General features: G+C 32.0%; 5 long non-coding RNA genes across 5 annotated transcripts; 2 read left to right on the forward strand and 3 right to left on the reverse strand.

The window, feature by feature from the left end:
• The first annotated feature begins 8,493 nt into the window (after positions 1-8,493).
• LOC119612886 lies at positions 8,494-8,793 on the forward strand. Its single transcript, XR_005232188.1, has 2 exons — positions 8,494-8,526; positions 8,590-8,793. It is a non-coding gene; the product is annotated as an uncharacterized LOC119612886 (long non-coding RNA).
• Positions 8,794-9,552: 759 nt separating this feature from the next.
• Positions 9,553-9,986, reverse strand: LOC119612883. Its single transcript, XR_005232186.1, has 2 exons — positions 9,855-9,986; positions 9,553-9,791 (listed from the first exon to the last, which is right to left on the reverse strand). It is a non-coding gene; the product is annotated as an uncharacterized LOC119612883 (long non-coding RNA).
• A 3,460-nt stretch (positions 9,987-13,446) lies between these two features.
• On the reverse strand, positions 13,447-13,810 carry LOC119612885. Its single transcript, XR_005232187.1, has 2 exons — positions 13,751-13,810; positions 13,447-13,682 (listed from the first exon to the last, which is right to left on the reverse strand). It is a non-coding gene; the product is annotated as an uncharacterized LOC119612885 (long non-coding RNA).
• Positions 13,811-16,638: 2,828 nt separating this feature from the next.
• Positions 16,639-17,023, forward strand: LOC119612881. The gene is made up of 2 exons (XR_005232184.1): positions 16,639-16,711; positions 16,779-17,023. It is a non-coding gene; the product is annotated as an uncharacterized LOC119612881 (long non-coding RNA).
• A 3,747-nt stretch (positions 17,024-20,770) lies between these two features.
• LOC119612882 lies at positions 20,771-21,186 on the reverse strand. The gene is made up of 2 exons (XR_005232185.1): positions 21,078-21,186; positions 20,771-21,002 (listed from the first exon to the last, which is right to left on the reverse strand). It is a non-coding gene; the product is annotated as an uncharacterized LOC119612882 (long non-coding RNA).
• Between the last annotated feature and the right edge of the window lie 886 nt (positions 21,187-22,072).

A 22,072-nucleotide genomic window follows, 5' to 3' on the forward strand; every position in this document is an offset into this window, starting at 1 on the left:
GTCTACTTAAACATCTTAGGTTGAAGCTCAACTTCAACTACTTTAAGTCCTTCAACTTAAGTCATTGAAGATCAACTTTAACTCATAAGCGGCAGAAGCTTTAATTAGTCTACTTAAAGATCTTAGATTGAAGTTCAACTCCAACTACTTAAAGTCCTTCAACTTAAGCCAAACATCGATCATTCATACCATAATTATTTACCCTTAACGTCTTAAAAATCTTCGCCTACGATTGAAGCTCAACTTTGAATAGTTAAAGAACTACGATTGCAGTCAACCCTTAAGATTTTAAAGCTCTGCAATCTTGTTCTCTTAATGATCTGGAATTGGAGAAATATTTTAACAAGTTAAAGATTTCAATTGATTATAAATTTTTATCACTTTAAAACTAGTTAATGGATCTCTATTCCTTAAATTTTAACCCAACATCGACATTCCTGATTATTTACCCTCGACTTCTTAAAAATCTTCGCCTACGATTGAACCTCAAGTTTGAACAGTTAAAGACCTACGATTGCATTCAATCCTTAAGATTATAAAACTTTGCAATTGTGTTCCCTTAATGATCTGGAACTGAAGCAATAAATATCGAAGAGCTTCAGTGAACACCTGCCGTGTTGGGTAAACTTTTGTGAGGACTTACCAATGCCCCTTTGTATATCTTACATACGGGTGGTAATTTTCTAACATGGCCGGTACAATCACTTTGCTAAAGTACTTGAGCTACCCAATCTCCGACCATTGCTGCCCCGTTGCTTAACTTCCGTGATTTAAAACATGACTTCTGTCATGTTTAATGTTGGACCTAAAGACGTATTCAATAATCCGAAACACAAATTCATCAAATAAGCCGAGGACTTTGTTTTTACTCACAGAGAACATACTGTAGTAAATATGGTATGAACAGAGTTTTCCCTGAACATACCTGGACAAGAAAGGTAAATTCAATGGTATTAATTGTATAAGATACCTTTCATCCATCATCATCTAACCCAGCATACTTCTCATTCATCCGACACACAGCTCTAGGTATACAGGCGGGAGAAGACCCAGCACACTTCTTAATCATCCGACACAGTCCTAGAGATCAACATCCTACACACTGACTCTAGGTACACAGGAGGGGAAGACCTTCCAACACTCAGTCCCACAGTCCTCTGTGGGGTATCCGTTGACTTCGGCAACAGTACCGAACTTATCATGAATTAGTCCATCAATCGACATTCTCTTCCCGAGAATTTGTGTTTAAACAACTGCCACTACGTGGATTCCGAATTAACCAGATTATGTGTTTTTCTGGTTCAACCCCATATCAAATCATACCAAGAAAAGGCCGAGGATATATTTGATCAACAACAGTTTATAGTCCTAGTAGACTAGAGGTATTGGTAGCACCTCCTTTCCCGGTATTGAAGTCACAACAACATGGGGTCTTTCAACAATGTAACATTCCCGGGTGGAACTTCATCCAAACATCGACTGTTTAAAAATCAGCTATTCTTGAAGACAGCGATTGACAGCTCAACTCGACTACTCATAGATCAATAGCTTTGATCGCGAGTATTTATTCCGACTGCTTAAAAATCTATGAATATAAAGTCCACAACGGAACTTTAGAATATATATAATTGTAGAAGAACTTCCTAATGTACCCAATATTAAGGTGATACAGTGTTAGATTTAAAATTTAAGTAAATTTGAGATTCGATAATTTAAAAGACAATTTTTTCTCTAAGTGTAACTGTTAATAATGTGTCCCTTTAATAAATATTTAAACAGCTTTCTAAACACCTTCAAAACATTTGTCATCTTGCAACGCAATTAGCCACTTCTAAACCTTTTATCCAAAGTCAACAAAACAAATTTTTACATGTGTTTTACCTACCGAAAACATGACTACTGTGACCACTGTATTAGCTCTTTAATGAACGGTAGGCCACACAATTTGTTAAACAAATGTGGGTTTTTGAAAACTTTATTTATTTTTTGACTTATTGACTTAACAAAAAACTGTTTATTTTAAACATATTGACTTTTTATTTTAGTTATTTGAGGAGAAAATATTATTAAAGGTTTTCAGGCATTATGTTCTGGTCACTTAGCAGCGGGAATATAAACATTTTGATTGAAAAAAAATTTAAAACACATTTTCAGGAAGATTTAAAATTTAGCAAAATAAAAAAATATTGATTTAGGAATATGGGATTTTTAAGTTAAAAGTGTTTAATGAGGAAGATAATAGGTTTACTAGAAATTTTGGTGGAAATCACCTTATGAATTTTAAGCATCAATAGAAATAAAGGGACTGTACAGAGAGGAAAAAGGAAATATACACGCCTGGTACCAAATTGACACCAAAGAGTTTATAATTTTTCAATAATATCCGTTGTCAAAGTATATACATACGTACGACAACACTATGTAATGTTCACAATGCAACGTCGTCAACATTGCAACAATTCTTTGTCGAAATCTACATTTTATACACATCCGTTGTCTAAATGTTAACAAACGTGGTAAGCTCACTATTGGCAACGGATTGTTTGTCAATAGTGAGTTGTTTAAATGTTAACAAACGTGGTAAGCTCACTATTGGCAACGGATTGTTTGTCAATAGTGAGCTTACCACGTTTGTTAACATTTAGACAACGGATGTGTATAAAATTTAGATTTCGACAACGAATTGTTGCAATATTGTCAACATTACATAGCGTTGTCGTACGTATGTACATATATACTTTGACAATAGATGGTATTCAAAAATTATAAACAGTTTGGTGTCTGTTTGGTACCAGGCGTGTATAATTCTTTTACGCTCTGTGTATAGATAGAATTAAACTCCGTTACAACAAGGATCTAGGCCTGAATGATAAACTCTTTTGATCTTTATTCAATGTCCTTAATTACTGCTTTAGTTTCCTTTAAAACTTAATCAGCATTTTACCAATATTTACCAATCATATGATGTGCTTATTTAACGCATTTAACACACATTAAACGCTTTAATCGAATTCTCTTTTCGAATAAATAAAACTTGAAAAACAAATATAGAAAATTTTATAAAATAAAAAGAATATCAAAGCGAATAAAATACCAGCGTAAAAATCTAAAATTTCTTGCTTAAACATCTGGAAAAATCGTTTAAAAAAGGATCTCATTGTAAATTGAATTGCAATCAAGTAAAACGAATCGATTTCCCTAAGTGTGACTTCAAACATACATTCATTCTCTCACACACACACACACACACACACACAAAATTTCTCAATCCTATTTAAAAACAACCAAAGCGTAACTAAAAAGATGATCTTTAACAAAATGTTCATAAATGTTTTAAAGTCTTTAAAACGAGAAAAACAAAACAATAGCAAACACATCACATATATGAAATGGGAGTAAAGTGATAACCATGGAAAATTAAATGACCGATATTTTCTCTAACGATCTTTTATTGATCACTCTGCACTCTCTAATAGTGTAAATTTTCGAGGATCGTGACATTATTTTAAGGATTAACTATTTCAGAAATGACATGTTAGTTTAAAAAAATTCTGTATTAATGTTTAAAAAAAGGAAAGCGTAAATAATTTGCACATGTTAAAGACATGACACATTATGAATTTATAAGATTTTTGTTTTTTTTTTGGAATAATGAATATTATTAATTAGAAGACACATGTTGAAGTTATTAAAATTTTGAACAGGAAAATGATGAGTAAAGTAGGAGTATATTCATAAGAGGAAGAATGCCTTTGAAAGTAAAAGATCTATTAGCATATGTTCACAAGAAAACAATTTCTAATTCTCACGATCTAATTCATTCACAAGGTTTAAAGTTGAACTAAAAGGATCAAGTGATAAACTTTTCACAAGAACTGTAAATCACAAAATGATCAAGTTTTATTTAAAGAAGTCGATCATACAGTAATCAAGTTTTATTTAAAGAAGTTGATCGCACAGTCAAGTTTTTTATAGGAAAGTCGATCACAGAGTGATCATGTTTTATGTAGAAAAGTCGATCACACAGTAAGCAAGTTCTATCTAGAAAAGCCGATCACAAAATGTTAAAATTTTCCCGAGAAATGTTGATTACAAAGTGATCAAGTTTTCTCTAGAAAAGTCGACTACACAGTGATCAAGTCATATCTAGAAAAATCGATCGCACAATTATAAATTTTCCCTAAAAAAGTTTATCATAGGTTAGGTTACGTGGGTTGGTTGGTTAACGTGATAGTTCAAATCTACTACACAGTGATCATGTCGATCACACAGTAAGCTAGTTCTATCTATTGAGGTCGTGTAGTGACATTATCGCGAATATTTCAGCTTGAAAGACACTACAGTTGTTGGGAAGACGGTGAAATATAACAGAAGACACCAGAACCAACACCACAGTTCATTTTAGAACTATCTGTAAAGATTCTGGTGGTATATTCGCTCGGTAGGTTACACCTACACCACTCGCTCCTGGAAGAAACTCTCACTTTGAAGACACTATCAAAATCAGTGTGTGGGGTAATATAATCGGATGGTTGGTTCAAGATTGGAGGTAATTGGCTTAAAATCTTAGCGTGTGCATATGTTCTTGATTTCCAACTTCCGGATGAGTTAAGCAGCTCAGCGACTTTAAGCAGATATGGCCATAATATGAAGATCTATTGGTAGGATGTTCAATATAGTGTTCAGAGCTTCTGAAGGACTTGTTCTTAGAGCACCTGTTATCCCAATGCATGCTGATCTCTGAACTTTGTATAGCTGATCTACAACATATTTCTTCTTAGTTGAAGTCCACCATACAAGAGATCTATATATAAGAATAGGACGTACTATAGCTGTATACATCCATTTAACTATGTTGGGACTTAGTCCCCATTTCATTTCAAACATCTTACGACAGGTATAGTAGGCAACCGTTGCCTTCTTGACTCTGTGTTGGCTGTTGAGTTTCCATGATAATTTGGAGTCTAGAATAATTCCTAGATATTTGGCATTGTTCGATAAGGATATTTCGCAGTTTTTTTACAGCGGCAAGTTGAAGCTTGGAATCTTGGTCTTTGTCGTGAATAGTACCAGTACTGTCTTGCTTGGGTTTACTCCAAGGCCGCTGTCTGTGGGCCAATTATCGAGTAGCACCAGAGCATTAGACATGATATCACTAATCACGTCTGGGTACATTCCTGATACCAATATCACAACATCGTCAGCGTAAGTAACAACTTTTATCCCTCTGTTGTCCAGTTCAATGAGAAACGAGTTAACGATGATGAGCCAAAGTAGTGGAGAGATTACGCCGCGCTCTGGTGTGCCTCGTTCAACCTGCTTGTACTTAACGCTGTTACCAAGACTTGCAGTAACTATTCTGGATTTCAGCATAGTTACTAACCAGTTGCTGATATACTCTTCAACATCTAGATTACGTGGGTTGCTCTCTAGTAAGCGAGTTCACCCGAAGGCCTTGTGGTCCATTGTAATACCCTTAGAATTGCCATTCCCTAATATTGAGACAATGGTTTCCCTCCCTAATTTCGTGGACTACTTGGTTCGTTCGGTCTCCGTGAAAACCAGCCGATGCTTCTAATAAAACCGATCATGTTTACTAATGACGCATCTCTGTGACTGTCCATATTATGGAAAAGAGCTTCACCAAGATAAAGTAGTCTATGCTCTTGTATGGCTGGGCAGTCACATAGAAGGTGTTGTACCTATTCCACTTCTTATTCGTCCAAACAGCTTCGACTGTAGTTATAACGTGGGTATATAACGTTCCGACATAAGTCCAATCATACAGTGCCCAGTAATTATACCAGTTAGAAGCCGCCTAATCGAGTTCTTACTAAGAGACATAAGAGTCCTAGTCCTATCTGTTGTCAGAGTGGGCCAGAGCAGTCTCGATATTCTACAAGTGGTGATATTTGACCACCTGAGCTCCATCTCATTCAAAACCCAGTCATCTATCAATTTTGAAAGGGTCATCAGGGGAGAGTGAATATCTCAATAATAGTTGATCATAAAGTGATCTCTAGAAAAATTGATCATATATTGATTCACTTTCTTTGGAACAGTTTTCTCTAAAAAAGTTGATCGTAATGTGACCAATCTTTACCAGAAAGTGATAAACTCTTCTAGAGAAAAGTTAATCAGATTGTAATCAACCTTTCATGAGAAGAATTTGATCATAAAGTGGTCAACTTTTGTAGAGCAAAGTTAATCGAAATGTCATCTACATTTCTAGAGAAAAGATGATCACAAATTGATCAGCTCTTCTAAAGAAAATATGATCAGAAAGTGATAAACTCTTCTAGAGAATAGTGGATCAGAAAGTGATCAACTTTTTCAGAGACAAAATGATCAGATAGAAATTAATTCTTCTAGAGAGACGTTGATCAAAAACTTTTCCAGAGAAAAGATGATCACATAGAGATCAATTCTTCCAGAGAGATGTTGATCGTCCTAAGACAAAGTGATCAACAAATGTTGATCAGTTTCATTTTAAATTTATAATTATAAAACTTAATCGATATCTCGAAGAGAGTTGATCATAATTATTAACACCAAAGGATTCAATATTCATTACAACAAAGAGCAATAAATAAAATTAATTTAGTTAAAACACGATTTTCGTTTCAATTAAATCTAGAATTTGCTAAGGATAACAACTGCTTATAGAAGTGATAGCAGTTTTTTAATAGCCATAGACTAATTTTTTTAGTTTTTAGCAAAAATTTTCTAGTTTTTTCAAATACTTTATATAACTTGAACACCCTTAAAAACTTCAGTCTATTTCTGTAACACAAATCTGTAAGTTAAGTGGTAAAATATTTTAAAAATTTATTAACAAATATTATTTATTCCTGTTTTTAGTTTCACCATGAAAGTCGTTTTTGCTATTGTTGCTGTAGCCATCATGAATGTCTTGGCCTATGCTTCGGCTCAACCCGTTTTGGAAGCCTTGGCTCCTGTAACTGGACTTGTAGGTGGTTTAGCTGGCAAGAAATAATTAAGGATCGCAATAGCATGAAAATTATGAAAAAGTTTTTTGAATGTATTTTTTTTTTTTCTTTAAACTAAAATGTAATTAAAATATAAAGATTATGAAAAGTTATGATTTTGGAATATATATTTTTTTTTAAGACAAAGAATTAAGCTAAAATGTAATTCTTGAAAGAAATCCTAGTTTCTAAAAAGATGTTTATCAGACAGTGATAAAAAACCTAATCAGGAGATGATCTACTTTTCTATATAAAATTATAAGACAATTATTTGCTTTCTTAGCAAAGATTCTAGAGAAAAGCTTGTCAGAATAAGATCAACTTTTCTAGACAAAAACTTATCAGAGTGTGATCAAAATTTCTAGAGAAATGTTGATCAGTAAGTTATAATCTTTTCTAGGGAAAAATTTGATTAGAAAGTGAACAGATTTTCTCAACCTTTCCAGAGAAAAGCCGATTAGAAAGTTATTAAAAAAAATTGGCAAGACAATGATCAATTTTTCAAGAGCACAATTTGATCAGAAAGTGATCCACTTTTCTAGAGAAATTTTGATCACAAAATCATCAGGTTTTTCAAGAGCACAATTTGATCAGAAAGTGATCTACTTTTCTAGAGAAATTTTGCTCACAAAATCATCAGGATTTCTATTGAAAACTTTATCACTCCGCCGAAAAGTTAGACAGAAAATTTGATCAGAAGGTGACAAACTTTTCAATAGAACATTGTAAATTTGTCAATTTTAAGCGGCATGATTGCAAAGCTGTTCACAACTGATCATTTTTAAGAACAATTGATCAGGCTGCGATGAAGGGAACTTTGTATGGGAGCTGTGGTCAAATGAAACCCGATCTTTATGAAATTTGACAAGGTCATAAAGGTTTGTATAAAACTTATTTGTGACGCTTTTTATTGAGACACAGGTACATTTAACATAATTATGAGCTCAAAGGTCCTTTTCGGGGGTTCTGTTGTATGGGGTCTAAATGAAATAATGGGGCGATTTTAATAATTTTCAATAGGCTTTATCCTTTGTCCAAAATAAGCACGTGTACCAAATTCCATCCAATTATCTTGAAGATTGTGACCTTGAGCACCAGCTTTACATGAAAAGCCAGCCCGATGGACGGACGGACGACCAGACGGACGGACAGACAGACAGACAGACAGACAGACAGACAGACAGACAGACAGACAGACAGACGTACGGACGAACGGACGGACGAACAGACAGACAGAAGGAGAGACGGACATAACTTTTCGAACCACTAAGGTGGGTATAGAACGAATATTTGTGTGTGTTACAAACATCAGCATAAACCCAATATACTCTTCCCCCTAAAGTCATTTAGGGTACAAAAAAGAAAAAATCATGAATATATAAATACATTTTTGCACGACTTTAAGAGTTCTTAATTAGGCTTGAAGTTTTTAAAGATAAGAACCTATTACTATACACTATATACAAACATAGTCCCAACACTATAAATACCCTGAATTAAGACTCAAAACTTTAATCTAGTTATTTGCTCTTAACTTGTAAGTTTTTTGAAATTTTACTAAAAAAAATGTTTATACATTAATGATTTCGTCTCTTTTTAGTCTCATCATGAAAACTTTTGTAACAATTGTTGCTTTAACTATAATGAATATCTTGGCTTTTGCCTCTGCTGAACCCATTATTGATCCCTTGGATGCATATGGCCCTGGAGTAATTCCACCAGATTAGAGAATAATTCAAAAAATAAAATAAATATTTTCTTCTGTTACTATTCGTATGTTTAATAAAAAAAAAAACTTCTAAACCAAAAATTTGTACAAGTTTTCAATATCAAATCTTTCTTCGACATATTGTTCACTTTCTGAACAGATTTCTCTATAAATGTTTAACACAAAAGTTGATCGCAGTCTGATCAATTGTTCTTTAATAATTTTCTTTTGAAAAATTTATAAACCTTTCTGCAATCATGTCACTTTCTGATCAAACTTTCTCCAGAAGAGTTACACAGAAAATTTGATCAGAAAGTAACAAAGTTTTCAATAGAAAACCTGATGACATTCTAACCAAATTTTCTCTAGAAAAGTTGATCACTTTTTGATTAAATAGTTCTCTAGAAAAGTTGATCACTTTCTGATCAATTGTTCTCTAGGAAAGTTGATCATTCTCTCGTTAAATTTTTTAGTAATTTTCTAATCAGTTTTTTCCCGTTTCTCTAGAAAATCTGATCATATTCTAATCAACTTTTCCCTAGAAGAAATGATAACTTTCTGATCAACATTTCTCTAAAAAAACTAATCGTACTCTGATAAGTTTTTTCTCTAAAAAAAGTTGATCACATTCTGATAATCTTTTCTCTAGAATCTTTTCTACAAAAGCCAATAAATTTCTTATAATTTTCTATAGAAAAGTAGATTGATTATCTACTGATCAGTTTTTTACGATCACTTTCTCATAAATCTTCTCATTAGAAAACATCGACTACATCGATTTCTACCAAGAATCAAATTTTAGCTTAGTTCTTTGTCTTTTGTCTATGAACATTAAAAAAATGTATTCCAAAATCATAACTTTTCATAATCTTTATATTTTAATTACATTTTAGTTTAAAGAAAAAAAAAATACATTAAAAAAACTTTTTCATAATTTTCATGCTATTGCGATCCTTAATTATTTCTTGCCAGTTAAACCACCTACAAGTCCAGTTACAGGAGCCAAGGCTTCCAAAACGGGTTCAGCCGAAGCAAAGGCCAAAACATTCATGATGGCTACAGCAACAATAGCAAAAAAGGTTTTCATGGTGAATCTAAAAACGGGAATAAATAATATTTGTTAATAAATTTTTAAAATCTTTTACCACTTGTCTTACAGATTTGTGTTACAGAAATAAACTGAAGTTTTTAAGGGTGTTCAAGGTATATAAAGTATTTGAAAAAATTAGAAAATTTTTGCTAAAAACTAAATAATTTAGTTTATGTTTATTAAAAAACTGTTATCACTTCTATATGCAGTTGTCATCTTTAGTAAATACCAGATTTATTTGAAACGAAAATCGTGTTTTAACTAAATTAATTTTATTTATTGCTCTTTGTTCTAATGAATATTGGTTTCTTTGGTGTTAATAATAATGATCAACTTTTTTCACGAAATCGATTAAGTTTTATAATTATAAAGTTGAAATGAAACGCAACAACATTTGTTGATCACGTTGCCTCAGGACGAAATGGACTTTTTTAGAAACAAGATCCTTTCTTTGGAAAAGTCTAGTTCGTCCTGAAAACATTTTGTTTAAAAAGTTGAAAACTTTCTTATCAAATATTCTGTAGATTGATCCCCAATAAAATGTCTGATACTTTCTGAACAACTTTTCTCTAGAAGTATTGATCACCATCTGATCAACTTTTCTCTAGAAGAGTTGATCACTTTCTGAATAACTATTCTCTGGAAGAGTTGATCTCTAGAAGAATTGATCACTATCTGATGAACTTTTATATAGAAGAGTTGATCAGTTTCTGTTCATAATTATTGCAGAAGAGTTGGTCACTTTCCGATCAACTTTTGTTTAAAAAATTTTATCACTTTCTTTCAACTTTTCTCTTCAAAGTTTGATCAACTATTCTTTTATAGAGTTGATCAACTTTTCCTTATAAGAGTTGATCACTTTTTGATCAACTTTTCTCTAGAAGAGTTGATCACTATTTGATTGACTTCTCTCTAGAACAGTTGATCACTATCTGATCAACTTTTCTCTAGAAGAACTGATCATTTTATGATCAATATTTGTCTAGAAGAGTTGATCACTATCTGATTAACTTTTGTCTAGAATAGTTGATCACTATCTGATAAACTTTTTTCTAGAAGAATTGATCACTATCTGATCAACTTTTCTCTAGAAGAATTGATCACTATCTGATCAATATTTTTCTAGAAGATTTGATCACTATCTGATAAACTTTTCTCTAGAAGAATAGATCACTATCTGATTAACTTTTCTCTAGAAGAATTGCTCACTATCTGATCAACATTTGTCTAGAAGAGTTGATCACTATCTGATTAACTTTTCTTTAGAAGAATTGATCACTATCTGATCTACTTTTCTCTAGAAGAGTTGATCTCTTTCTGATCAACATTTGTCTAGAAGAGTTGAACACTATCTGATCAACTTTTCTCTAGAAGAGTTGATCTCTTTCTGATCAACATTTGTCTAGAAGAGTTGATCACTTTCTGTTCATCTTTGCTCTAGAAAACTTGACCAATTTCTGATAAACTTTTGTTTCCAAATTGTATTACTTTCTTTAAACCGTTCTCTTCAAAATTTAGTCACTATCTGATCAACTTTGATCACATTCTGATCAACTCTTATCTAGTAGAGTTCATCACTTTCTGATCAAGTTTTCTTTAGAATAGTATAGAGGCGATCACAATTTGATCAATTTTCATATAGAAGAATTGATCATTTTATGATCATCTTTGTTCTAGAAGAGTTGACCAATTTCTGATCAACTTTGGTTTCAAATTTTTTAAATCTTTCTCTTCAAAATTTAATCGCAATCTGATCAACTTTGATCACTAGTAGAGTTGATCACTTTCTGAACAACTTTTCTCTAGAGAAGTTTAACATATTCCGATCATACTTTAAAAAAAAATAATCACTCAGATTCAGTCATAATGACTCAATTTAATCACTTAAAATGATCTTGTCTCGCTACGCTAATCAGTGTTTAAAGACTTTGTGATTCTTAAGAAAATGTTAAATTTTTTTTGGCAATATTTGTATTCAATCGAAAATAAAGCATGAAATTAACGTGAAACCTAAGTTAAAGCAAAATATTTTCCTAAGAAATTCTAAAGAAAATTGAGAAATTTTTCTTGTCAGCCCAAAAGAAAAACTTAATGATGACAATAAAATTATGAAGAAAATTGCAAATTTCATAGCATTTTACTTTTTAACAAAAGACTTATAAAACTATAAAATAAATTTCCATGACTTTTAGTTACTATTGGAGTCTTATTATTTCTGGTGTGTCATGGTTTAACAGCAGCATAAAGTTTCTTCAAATGGCCATAGCAAACAGCTGTAACAAATTCTGCTCAATGTAGAAGAAGTAAAGAGAGGTTTTTTGGTTAAAGGGACAAGTTGTTTTAGAATTTAAGTCAAACAGAACAAATCGATTCTGTGTGGCCATGTTAAAGACAAGAAACTTGGTTTCTTTCTTTTCCTAAGAATAAAAAGTTTTTAATTTGGCGTGAAAAAGAATCCAACAGGAATTGTCATGTGAACGAAGGAACAAAAAACTAAAACAAACAAAAGATTTAGAAAAATGAGTCCAAAAAACAATGATCGAACACGGTAGGAGACACAAAAAAAGAGCGTAACAAATCAAAGGGAATATAAGTACAAGAAGTGTGTCTCTAAATGTCTCTAAATGTCCTTGCTACTACAGACAGCTCTAAAACATTTATAAACGTGCGCATGCGCACAGCATGTTTGAGCTGCCTTAGTAGTTTTCTACTGCAGCCAGTTTCCTTGTTATTGTGTTCTTTTAGAAAAAAAGGAAAAATTTGTTACGCTTTTAAATTTTGTCTTTTTTTGCTGTTAAACTATTGTTTTCAATATTCCTGTTGGATTTGTCATGTAATGTTCTAAAAGTCATGCTAAATTAAAAACTTTTTATTCTTTAGAAATTTACCAAAAAAATGTAAAACTGTAATTCAAACCAATGTTGTTTTTGTACATGTTCTACACAAATCGATTTGTTCCATTAGTTTGACATTCTATAATAGAAACAAAACAAGTCAATATCAATACAATTTTATACAGCTGTTTAGTTATGGCCAATATTTCTTTAAAACAAAATTAAAAATATTCCTTAAGAATTTTAAACATTTAATTTAAAAGCATGACTAACTGCTTACCAAAAAAGCCTTTAAATTCTTAAGAATTTATCCAGAAAACCAAAAAACTATGAAATTTGCAATTTTCTTGTTAATTTTATTGCCATCCATTTCACTTACATCATTGTTATTTGAAAAGAAAATTACTTAATTATATAAAAGAAATTCTACGAAAATATTTTGCAAAACCTTGGTTTTCTCATTAATTTCATGCTTTAATTTAATGACAAATTTTAACTACAAAAATAAGAAATTTTCACGTTAAACGTTTGGAATTTTCTGGTCATTTAGAAAGTATTTAAAAACTTATTAGCGTAGCGAGACATGTTTATTTTGTGGGGTTAAAATAAAAATTCTTAAACATTTATTAACTTAATTATTGACTAAATTAAGGCAGCTGATATTTTCAGGCAAGCTACTGAGGAACCAAGAGAAATTTGTTTTTGAAGAAAAACTAAATAACTTCTTAAAACAAAGACACTAACAAGGACCACCTCGCAAATTAAAAAAAATGTTTGACAAATTTATCATCCTCTACTATTTTTAAAAATAATAAAAACAATTTGTTTGTATTTATCTAAGATTTTTTATTTTTACGCAATTTTCATTTATATACACATTTAAAATCCTTAATATCCAAGTTATTATCATTGTCTAGATCTATTTACCGCCACCCAAAGCACCACCAACTACACCACTAACTACACCACCCAAAGCATCCACTATTGGTTCTGCCGAGGCATAGGACAAAACATTCATAACGGCAAGAGCAGCAATGGCTAAGAAAGATTTCATGGTTAAGCTACAAATATAAACAAATTTTTTGATAGATTATTAATTTCTAGTTCAAATATTGTTTAAATTATTCACCTTTGTTTTAGCAGTTAAAAACAGACTATGCTGTTAAAGTGAAAACTTGGAGTACTTATAGAGGAAAGTTTGGAAAATTAATTAAGTTCTATAAAAATTAGATCACGACTTTGTTAGAAATATTTGTTTTCAAAAATGAATTGCTGATAATAAATACAGCTGACAGAATGATAACGGAAGTAATTACTTTTACACATTTTTCCTATATTTGTAAAAATTATATCATGGTCAAAAATCTATTAAATTTTGCAAAAGTGATTATGAAGATGAACTAGAATTTAATTAAAACAGAACAAGTTCTAGTTTTAGAACTGAATAAGAACTGCATAAGAACAAAACTAGAACTGAACTAGAACTGAACTAGAACTGAACTAGAACTGAACTAGAACTGTACTAGAACTGAACTAGAACTGAACTAGAACTGAACTAGAACTGAACTAGAACTGAACTAGAACTGAACTAGAACTGGACTAGAACTGAACTAGAACTGAACTAGAACTGAACTAGAACTGAACTAGAACTGAACTAGAACTGAACTAGAACTGAACTAGAACTGAACTAGAACTGAACTAGAACTGAACTAGAACTGAACTAGAACTGAACTAGAACTGAACTAGAACTGAACTAGAACTGAACTAGAACTGAACTAGAACTGAACTAGAACTGAACTAGAACTGCACTAGAACTGAACTAGAACTGTACTAGAAACTGAACTAGAACTGAACTAGAACTGAACTAGAACTGAACTAGAAAACTGAACTAGAACTGAACTAGAACTGAACTAGAACTGAACTAGAACTGAACTAGAACTGACTAGAACCTGGCAACTAGAACTGAACTAGAACTGAACTAGAACTGAACTAGAACATGAACTAGAACTGAACTAGAACTGAACTAGAACTGAACTAGAACTGAACTAGAACTGAACTAGAACCACTAGAAACTGAACTAGACTGGAACTAGAACTGAACTAGAACTGAACTAGAACTGAACTAGAACTGACTAGAACTGAACTAGAACTGAACTAGAACGGAACTAAACGGACTAGAACTGAACTAGAACTGACTAGAACTGAACTAGAACTGAACTAGAACTGAGACTAGAACTGAACTGAACGACTAGAAACTGAACTAGAACTGAACTAGAACTGAACTAGAACTGAACTAGAACTGAACTAGAACTGAACTAGAACTGAACTAGAACTGAACTAGAACTGAACTAGAACTGAACTAGAACTGAACTAGAACTGAACTAGAACTGAACTAGAACTGAACTAGACTGAACTAGAACTAACAGAACTGAACTAGAACTGAACTAGAACTGAACTAGAAAATGACTAGAACTGACTAGAACTGACTAGACACTGAACTAGAACTGAACTAGAACTGAACTAGAACTGAACTAGAACTGACTAGAACTGAACTAGAACTGAACTAGAACTGAACTAGAAAAAAACAACAAAGAACTAGAACTGAACTAGAACTGAACTAGAACTGAACTAGAACTGAACTAGAACTGAACTAGAACTGAACTAGAACTGAACTAGAACTGAACTAGAACTGAACTAGAACTGAACTAGAACTGAACTAGAACTGAACTAGAACTGAACTAGAACTGAACTAGAACTGAACTAGAACTGAACTAGAACTGAACTAGAACTGAACTAGAACTGAACTAGAACTGAACTAGAACTGAACTAGAACTGAACTAGAACTGAACTAGAACTGAACTAGAACTGAACTAGAACTGAACTAGAACTGAACTAGAACTGAACTAGAACTGAACTAGAACTGAACTAGAACTGAACTAGAACTGAACTAGAACTGAACTAGAACTGAACTAGAACTGAACTAGAACTGAACTAGAACTGAACTAGAACTGAACTAGAACTGAACTAGAACTGAACTAGAACTGAACTAGAACTGAACTAGAACTGAACTAGAACTGAACTAGAACTGAACTAGAACTGAACTAGAACTGAACTAGAACTGAACTAGAACTGAACTAGAACTGAACTAGAACTGAACTAGAACTGAACTAGAACTGAACTAGAACTGAACTAGAACTGAACTAGAACTGAACTAGAACTGAACTAGAACTGAACTAGAACTGAACTAGAACTGAACTAGAACTGACTAGAACTGAACTAGAACTGAACTAGAACTGAACTAGAATGAACTAGAACTGAACTAAACTGAACTAGAACTGAACTAGAACTGAACTAGAACTGAACTAGAACTGAACTAGAACTGAACTAGAACTGAACTAGAACTGAACTAGAACTGAACTAGAACTGAACTAGAACTGAACTAGAACTGAACTAGAACTGAACTAGAACTGAACTAGAACTGAACTAGAACTGAACTAGAACTGAACTAGAACTGAACTAGAACTGAACTAGAACTGAACAAGAACTAACTAGAACTGAACTAGAACTGAACTAGAACTGAACTAGAACTGAACTAGAACTGAACTAGAACTGAACTAGACTGAACTAGAACTGAACTAGAACTGAACTAGAACTGAACTAGAACTGAACTAGAACTGAACATAGAACTGAACTAGAACTGAACTAGAACTGACACTAGAACTGAACTAGAACTGAACAAGAACTGAACTAGAACTGAACTAGAACTGAACTAGAACTGAACTAGAACTGAACTAGGACTAAACTGAAATTTTTATGAAAAGAGAATATTTTCTATCTTTGGAATGTTTCGTTTTATTCGTTTAAACTCGCCTGTTATCAAAGCGATCATTAGACCGTTTTTGCCGGATTGTTCGAATTGATTTTCTATATTCATTAATAGTAAGTAGTTAAAAAAAATACAAATTAGTTTTTAGTCGTGATACAAATTTAATGGGCATATAATTTGTTTTTCAAAAGGTGTCTACAAATAAATACCCGGGCATTTCCACTAGAAATACGTAGTTACATCTTGATTACTTATTACAACAAAGGTACGCGGGTACAACAATATTTCCTTTATTATTTAAAAATCAAGCATAAAATTATTATTTTTTATAGCTCGACCATGAAAACCTTCATTGTTCTTGCCATCATGAATATTTTGGCCTTTTGCTCAGCTGTTGCAATCTTGGAAGAAGAGACTGATAATTTTGGCCTCAATCCTAAAGTTTTGGCTAGTTTGGCTGGGTAAAGAAATTCTAAAAACGAAAATATGACAATAAGGTTAAAAAGTTGTATTCTTTACTAAAAAGAAAAATGTGTAATATGTAAATAAATTGAAATGATTGGTTCTTAATATATCATTTTATTGTTTTAATTTAAAAAGGTTATTACGCTATTACGATTAAACTTTTCTCTAGACAACAGTGACATATAATTTTCTCTAGAAAGTTATACAATTTTTACTAGAAAATTTGATCAAAAGTGATACATTTTTTACTAGAAAATTTGCTCACAATTGTAATACAATTTTTAATAGAATACTTTATTACAAATGTTATCAAGTCCTTACTAAAGAAGTTGATCACAGTTGCAATAAAAAATTTGATCAAAATAAATAAAAAATTTTATGGCAATAAAGAAAAATGTATCACAACCATATCAACTTTTGTGTAGAAAATTTGATCAAAGAAAAAATCTCAGCAACAAAAGAACTTCAAAAGAAGCGAAAAAGAAGTAAAATATACTCCATGGAAGTACTGAAAAAGACCTGAAGAAGTGATGATTTTAACACAGGTTTGTCATAGGAGGGATGTCCTCTTTATTTGATTCCAAATTTACTACTTCTGAAGTAATTCTAAAGAAGGCAAAAAAATTCACTTAGTGCTACTTTTGAAGTGGTGATAAATGTTATTCTTTTGGAAGTACTTCGTTTTATTTTTGCTGGGATATGATCACAATGTTAATAGACTAGCCAGTTAAAAGTACATACATAAATATGTTAATTTTTTACACCTATGATAATAAAATTATACATTAATCAATTTATTTTTATTGCTTACATAATTTTTATTTAAATGTGTATTTTTACTGAAGAGATCAGTTTTATAATTAGTGTCAATTCATTATCGATTTCAAATGTATTTAACCAGCCAAACCCCCGGTAGATTTAGGATCGATATTAGCTATATTAGCCACGGCTGCCAAAATTGCATTCATGAGGGCAACAGCAATAAAAATATTCATGGTGGAGCTATAAAAATTTAACAAATTTGTCGATTGGTTAAAGGATTTTAAAGAAAATATATTGAAAATCTTTAAAGTATACCTTTGTTTTAGTAACCAAATATATCAATACATTTGCAGTGAAAATTCTGGGTATTTATAGCAAAAATTTTAAATAATAAATGAAATTCCCATAAAATTTACATCACGACTAACACATTATCATAATTTATTTTAGCTAAATATTAAAAACTATTGAAAACCAATAAAATAAATTGTTTAATGTCAGCTTTGATCGAAAAATTTTTACAAAGAATTGTGGAAGATAGAAAAGATCATCTATTCTTAAAAACTTATATGTAGTAACAGTTCAGTTTAAGTTCAGTTCTAGTACAGTTGTAGTTCAGTTCTAGTTCAGTTCAAGTTCAGTTCAAGTTCAGTTCAGTTCAGTTCAAGTTCAGTTCTAGTTCAGTTCTAGTTCAGTTCTAGTTCAGTTCTAGTTCTGTTCTAGTTCAGTTCTAGTTCAGTTCTAGTTCAGTTCTAGTTCAGTTCTAGTTTAGTTCTAGTTCAGTTCTAGTTCAGTTCTAGTTCAGTTCTAGTTTAGTTCTAATTTAGTTCTAGTTCAGTTCTAGTTCAGTTCTAGTTCAGTTCTAGTTCAGTTCTAGTTCAGTTCTAGTTCAGTTCTAGTTCAGTTCTAGTTCAGTTCTAGTTCAGTTCTAGTTCAGTTCTAGTTCAGCTCTAGTTCAGTTCTAGTTCAGTTCTAGTTCAGTTCTAGTTCAGTTCAGTTCTAGTTCTAGTTCAGTTCTAGTTCAGTTCTAGTTCAGTTCTAGTTCAGTTCTAGTTCAGTTCTAGTTCAGTTCTAGTTCAGTTCTAGTTCAGTTCTAGTTCAGTTCTAATTCAGTTCTAGTTCAGTTCTAGTTCAGTTCTAGTTCAGTTCTAGTTCAGTTCTAGTTCAGTTCTAGTTCAGTTCTAGTTCAGTTCTAGTTCAGTTCTAGTTCAGTTCTAGTTCCAGTTCTAGTTCAGTTCTAGTTCAGTTCTAGTTCAGTTCTAGTTCAGCTTCAGTTCTAGTTCAGTTCTAGTTCAGTTCTAGTTCAGTTCTAGTTCTAGTTCAGTTCTAGTTCAGTTCTAGTTCAGTTCTAGTTCAGTTCTAGTTCAGTTCTAGTTCAGTTCTAGTTCAGTTCTAGTTCAGTTCTAGTTCAGTTCTAGTTCAGTTCTAGTTCAGTTCTAGTTCAGTTCTAGTTCAGTTCTAGTTCAGTTCTAGTTCAGTTCTAGTTCAGTTCTAGTTCAGTTCTAGTTCAGTTCTAGTTCAGTTCTAGTTCAGTTCTAGTTCAGTTCTAGTTCAGTTCTAGTAGTCAGTTCTAGTTCAGTTCTAGTTCAGTTCTAGTTCAGTTCTAGTTCAGTTCTAGTTCAGTCTAGTTCAGTTCTAGTTCAGTTCTAGTTCAGTTCTAGTTCAGTTCTAGTTCAGTTCTAGTTCAGTTCTAGTTCAGTTTCTAGTTCAGTTCTAGTTCAGTTCTAGTTCAGTTCTAGTTCAGTTCTAGTTCAGTTCTAGTTCAGTTCTAGTTCAGTTCTAGTTCAGTTCTAGTTCAGTTCTAGTTCAGTTCTAGTTCAGTTCTAGTTCAGTTCTAGTTCAGTTCTAGTTCAGTTCTAGTTCAGTTCTAGTTCAGTTCTAGTTCAGTTCTAGTTCAGTTCTAGTTCAGTTCTAGTCAGTTCTAGTTCAGTTCTAGTTCAGTTCTAGTTCAGTTCTAGTTCAGTTCTAGTTCAGTTCTAGTTCAGTTCTAGTTCAGTTCTAGTTCAGTTCTAGTTCAGTTCTAGTTCAGTTCTAGTTCAGTTCTAGTTCAGTTCTAGTTCAGTTCTAGTCAGTTCTAGTTCAGTTCTAGTTCAGTTCTAGTTCAGTTCTAGTTCAGTTCTAGTTCGTTCTAGTTCAGTTCTAGTTCAGTTCTAGTTCAGTTCTAGTTCAGTTCTAGTTCTGTTCTACTTCAGTTCTAGTTCAGTTCTAGTTCAGTTCTAGTTCAGTTCTAATTCAGTTCTAGTTCAGTTCTAGTTCAGTTTAGTTCAGTTCTAGTTCAGTTCTAGTTCAGTTCTAGTTCAGTTCTAGTTCAGTTCTAGTTCAGTTCTAGTTCAGTTCTAGTTCAGTTCTAGTTCAGTTCTAGTTCAGTTCTAGTTCAGTTCTAGTTCAGTTCTAGTTCAGTTCTAGTTCAGTTCTAGTTCAGTTCTAGTTCAGTTCTAGTTCAGTTCTAGTTCAGTTCTAGTTCAGTTCTAGTTCAGTTCTAGTTCAGTTCGTCTAGTTCAGTTCTAGTTCAGTTCTAGTTCAGTTCTAGTTCAGTTCTAGTTCAGTTCTAGTTCAGTTCTAGTTCAGTTCTAGTTCAGTTCTAGTTCAGTTCTAGTTCAGTTCTAGTTCAGTTCTAGTTCAGTTCTAGTTCAGTTAGTTCAGTTCTAGTTCAGTTCTGTTCAGTTCTAGTTCAGTTCTAGTTCAGTTCTAGTTCAGTTCTAGTTCAGTTCTAGTTCAGTTCTAGTTCAGTTCTAGTTCAGTTCTAGTTCAGTTCTAGTTTCAGTTCTAGTTCAGTTCTAGTTCAGTTCTAGTTCAGTTCTAGTTCAGTTCTAGTTCAGTTCTAGTTCAGTTCTAGTTCAGTTCTAGTTCAGTTCTAGTTCAGTACTAGTTCAGTTGTAGTTCAGTTCTAGTGAAAGTTTTAGTATAAACATTATCACAAATGTGATCAAGTCCTTACGAAAGAAGTTGATCGCAATTTTATCGCGATGTGATTATAATAGAGAAAAGTTGATCACAACCAGATCAACTATTGCGTAGAAAAGCGTATCACGAAAAAAATAGTAATCACAATGTGTACTAACTAATTAAAAGTATGTTAAATTTTCCACCACTGATATTTTATATTATAGCATTAAACAATTTATTTATATTGCTTACATAATTTTTATTTAAATGTATATTTTTACTGAAGAGATCAGTTTTATAATCCGTATCAATTCATTATCGATTTCAAATTTATTTAACCAAGTAAACTCTCCAAAACTTTAGAATCTATACCAGCTACATTATCCACGGCTCCCAAAATTACATTCATGAGGGCAACAGCAATAAAGATATTCATGGTGAAGCTATAAACATTTAACAAATTTGTTCATTAGTTAAAGGATTTTAAAGAAAATATTATAAAAATTCCTCAGAAATACCTTTGTTTTTTTTTTAGTAACCAAAATATAACAATACATTTGCAGTGAAAATTCAGGGTATTTATAGCAAAAATTTCAAAATAATAAATGAAATTCCCATAAAATTTACATCACGACTAAGACATTATCATAATTTATTTTAGTTAAATATTAAAAACTATTGAAAACCAATAAAATAAATTGTCTAATGTCAGCTTTGATCGAAATATTTTTTCAAAGAAGTGTGGAAGATAGAAAAGATCATCTATTCTTAAAAACTTATATGTAGTAACACTTCAGTTTAAGTTCAGTTCTAGTTCAGTACTAGTTCAGTTCTAGTTCAGTTCTAGTTCAGTTCTAGTTCAGTTCTAGTTCAGTTCTAGTTCAGTTCTAGTTCAGTTCTAGTTCAGTTCTAGTTCAGTTCTAGTTCAGTTCTAGTTCAGTTCTAGTTCAGTTCTAGTTCAGTTCTAGTTCAGTTCTAGTTCAGTTCTAGTTCAGTTCTAGTTCAGTTCTAGTTCAGTTCTAGTTCAGTTCTAGTTCAGTTCTAGTTCAGTTCTAGTTCAGTTCTAGTTCAGTTCTAGTTCAGTTCTAGTTCAGTTCTAGTTCAGTTCTAGTTCAGTTCTAGTTCAGTTCTGGTTCAGTTCCAGTTCAGTTCTAGTTCAGTTCTAGTTCAGTTCTAGTTCAGTTCTAGTTCAGTTCTAGTTCAGTTCTAGTTCAGTTCTAGTTCAGTTCTAGTTTAGTTCTTATTCAGTTCTAGAACTAGAACTAGTTCTATTCTAATTAAATTCTAGTTCATCTTCATAATCACTTTTTCAAAATTTAATAGATTTTTGACCATGACATAATTTTTACAAATATAGAAAAAATGTGTAAAAGTAATTACTTCCGTTATCATTCTGTCAGCTGTATTCATTATCAGCAATTCATTTTTGAAAACAAATATTTCTAACAAAGTCGTGATCTAATTTTTATAGAACTTAATTAATTTTCCAAACTTTCCACTATAAGTACTCCAA

This window comes from Lucilia sericata, unplaced genomic scaffold (assembly GCF_015586225.1).
Source record: "Lucilia sericata isolate MDLA Ls3-8-SP2 unplaced genomic scaffold, ASM1558622v1 Contig001864F_arrow, whole genome shotgun sequence".
Classification (NCBI taxonomy): domain Eukaryota; kingdom Metazoa; phylum Arthropoda; class Insecta; order Diptera; family Calliphoridae; genus Lucilia; species Lucilia sericata.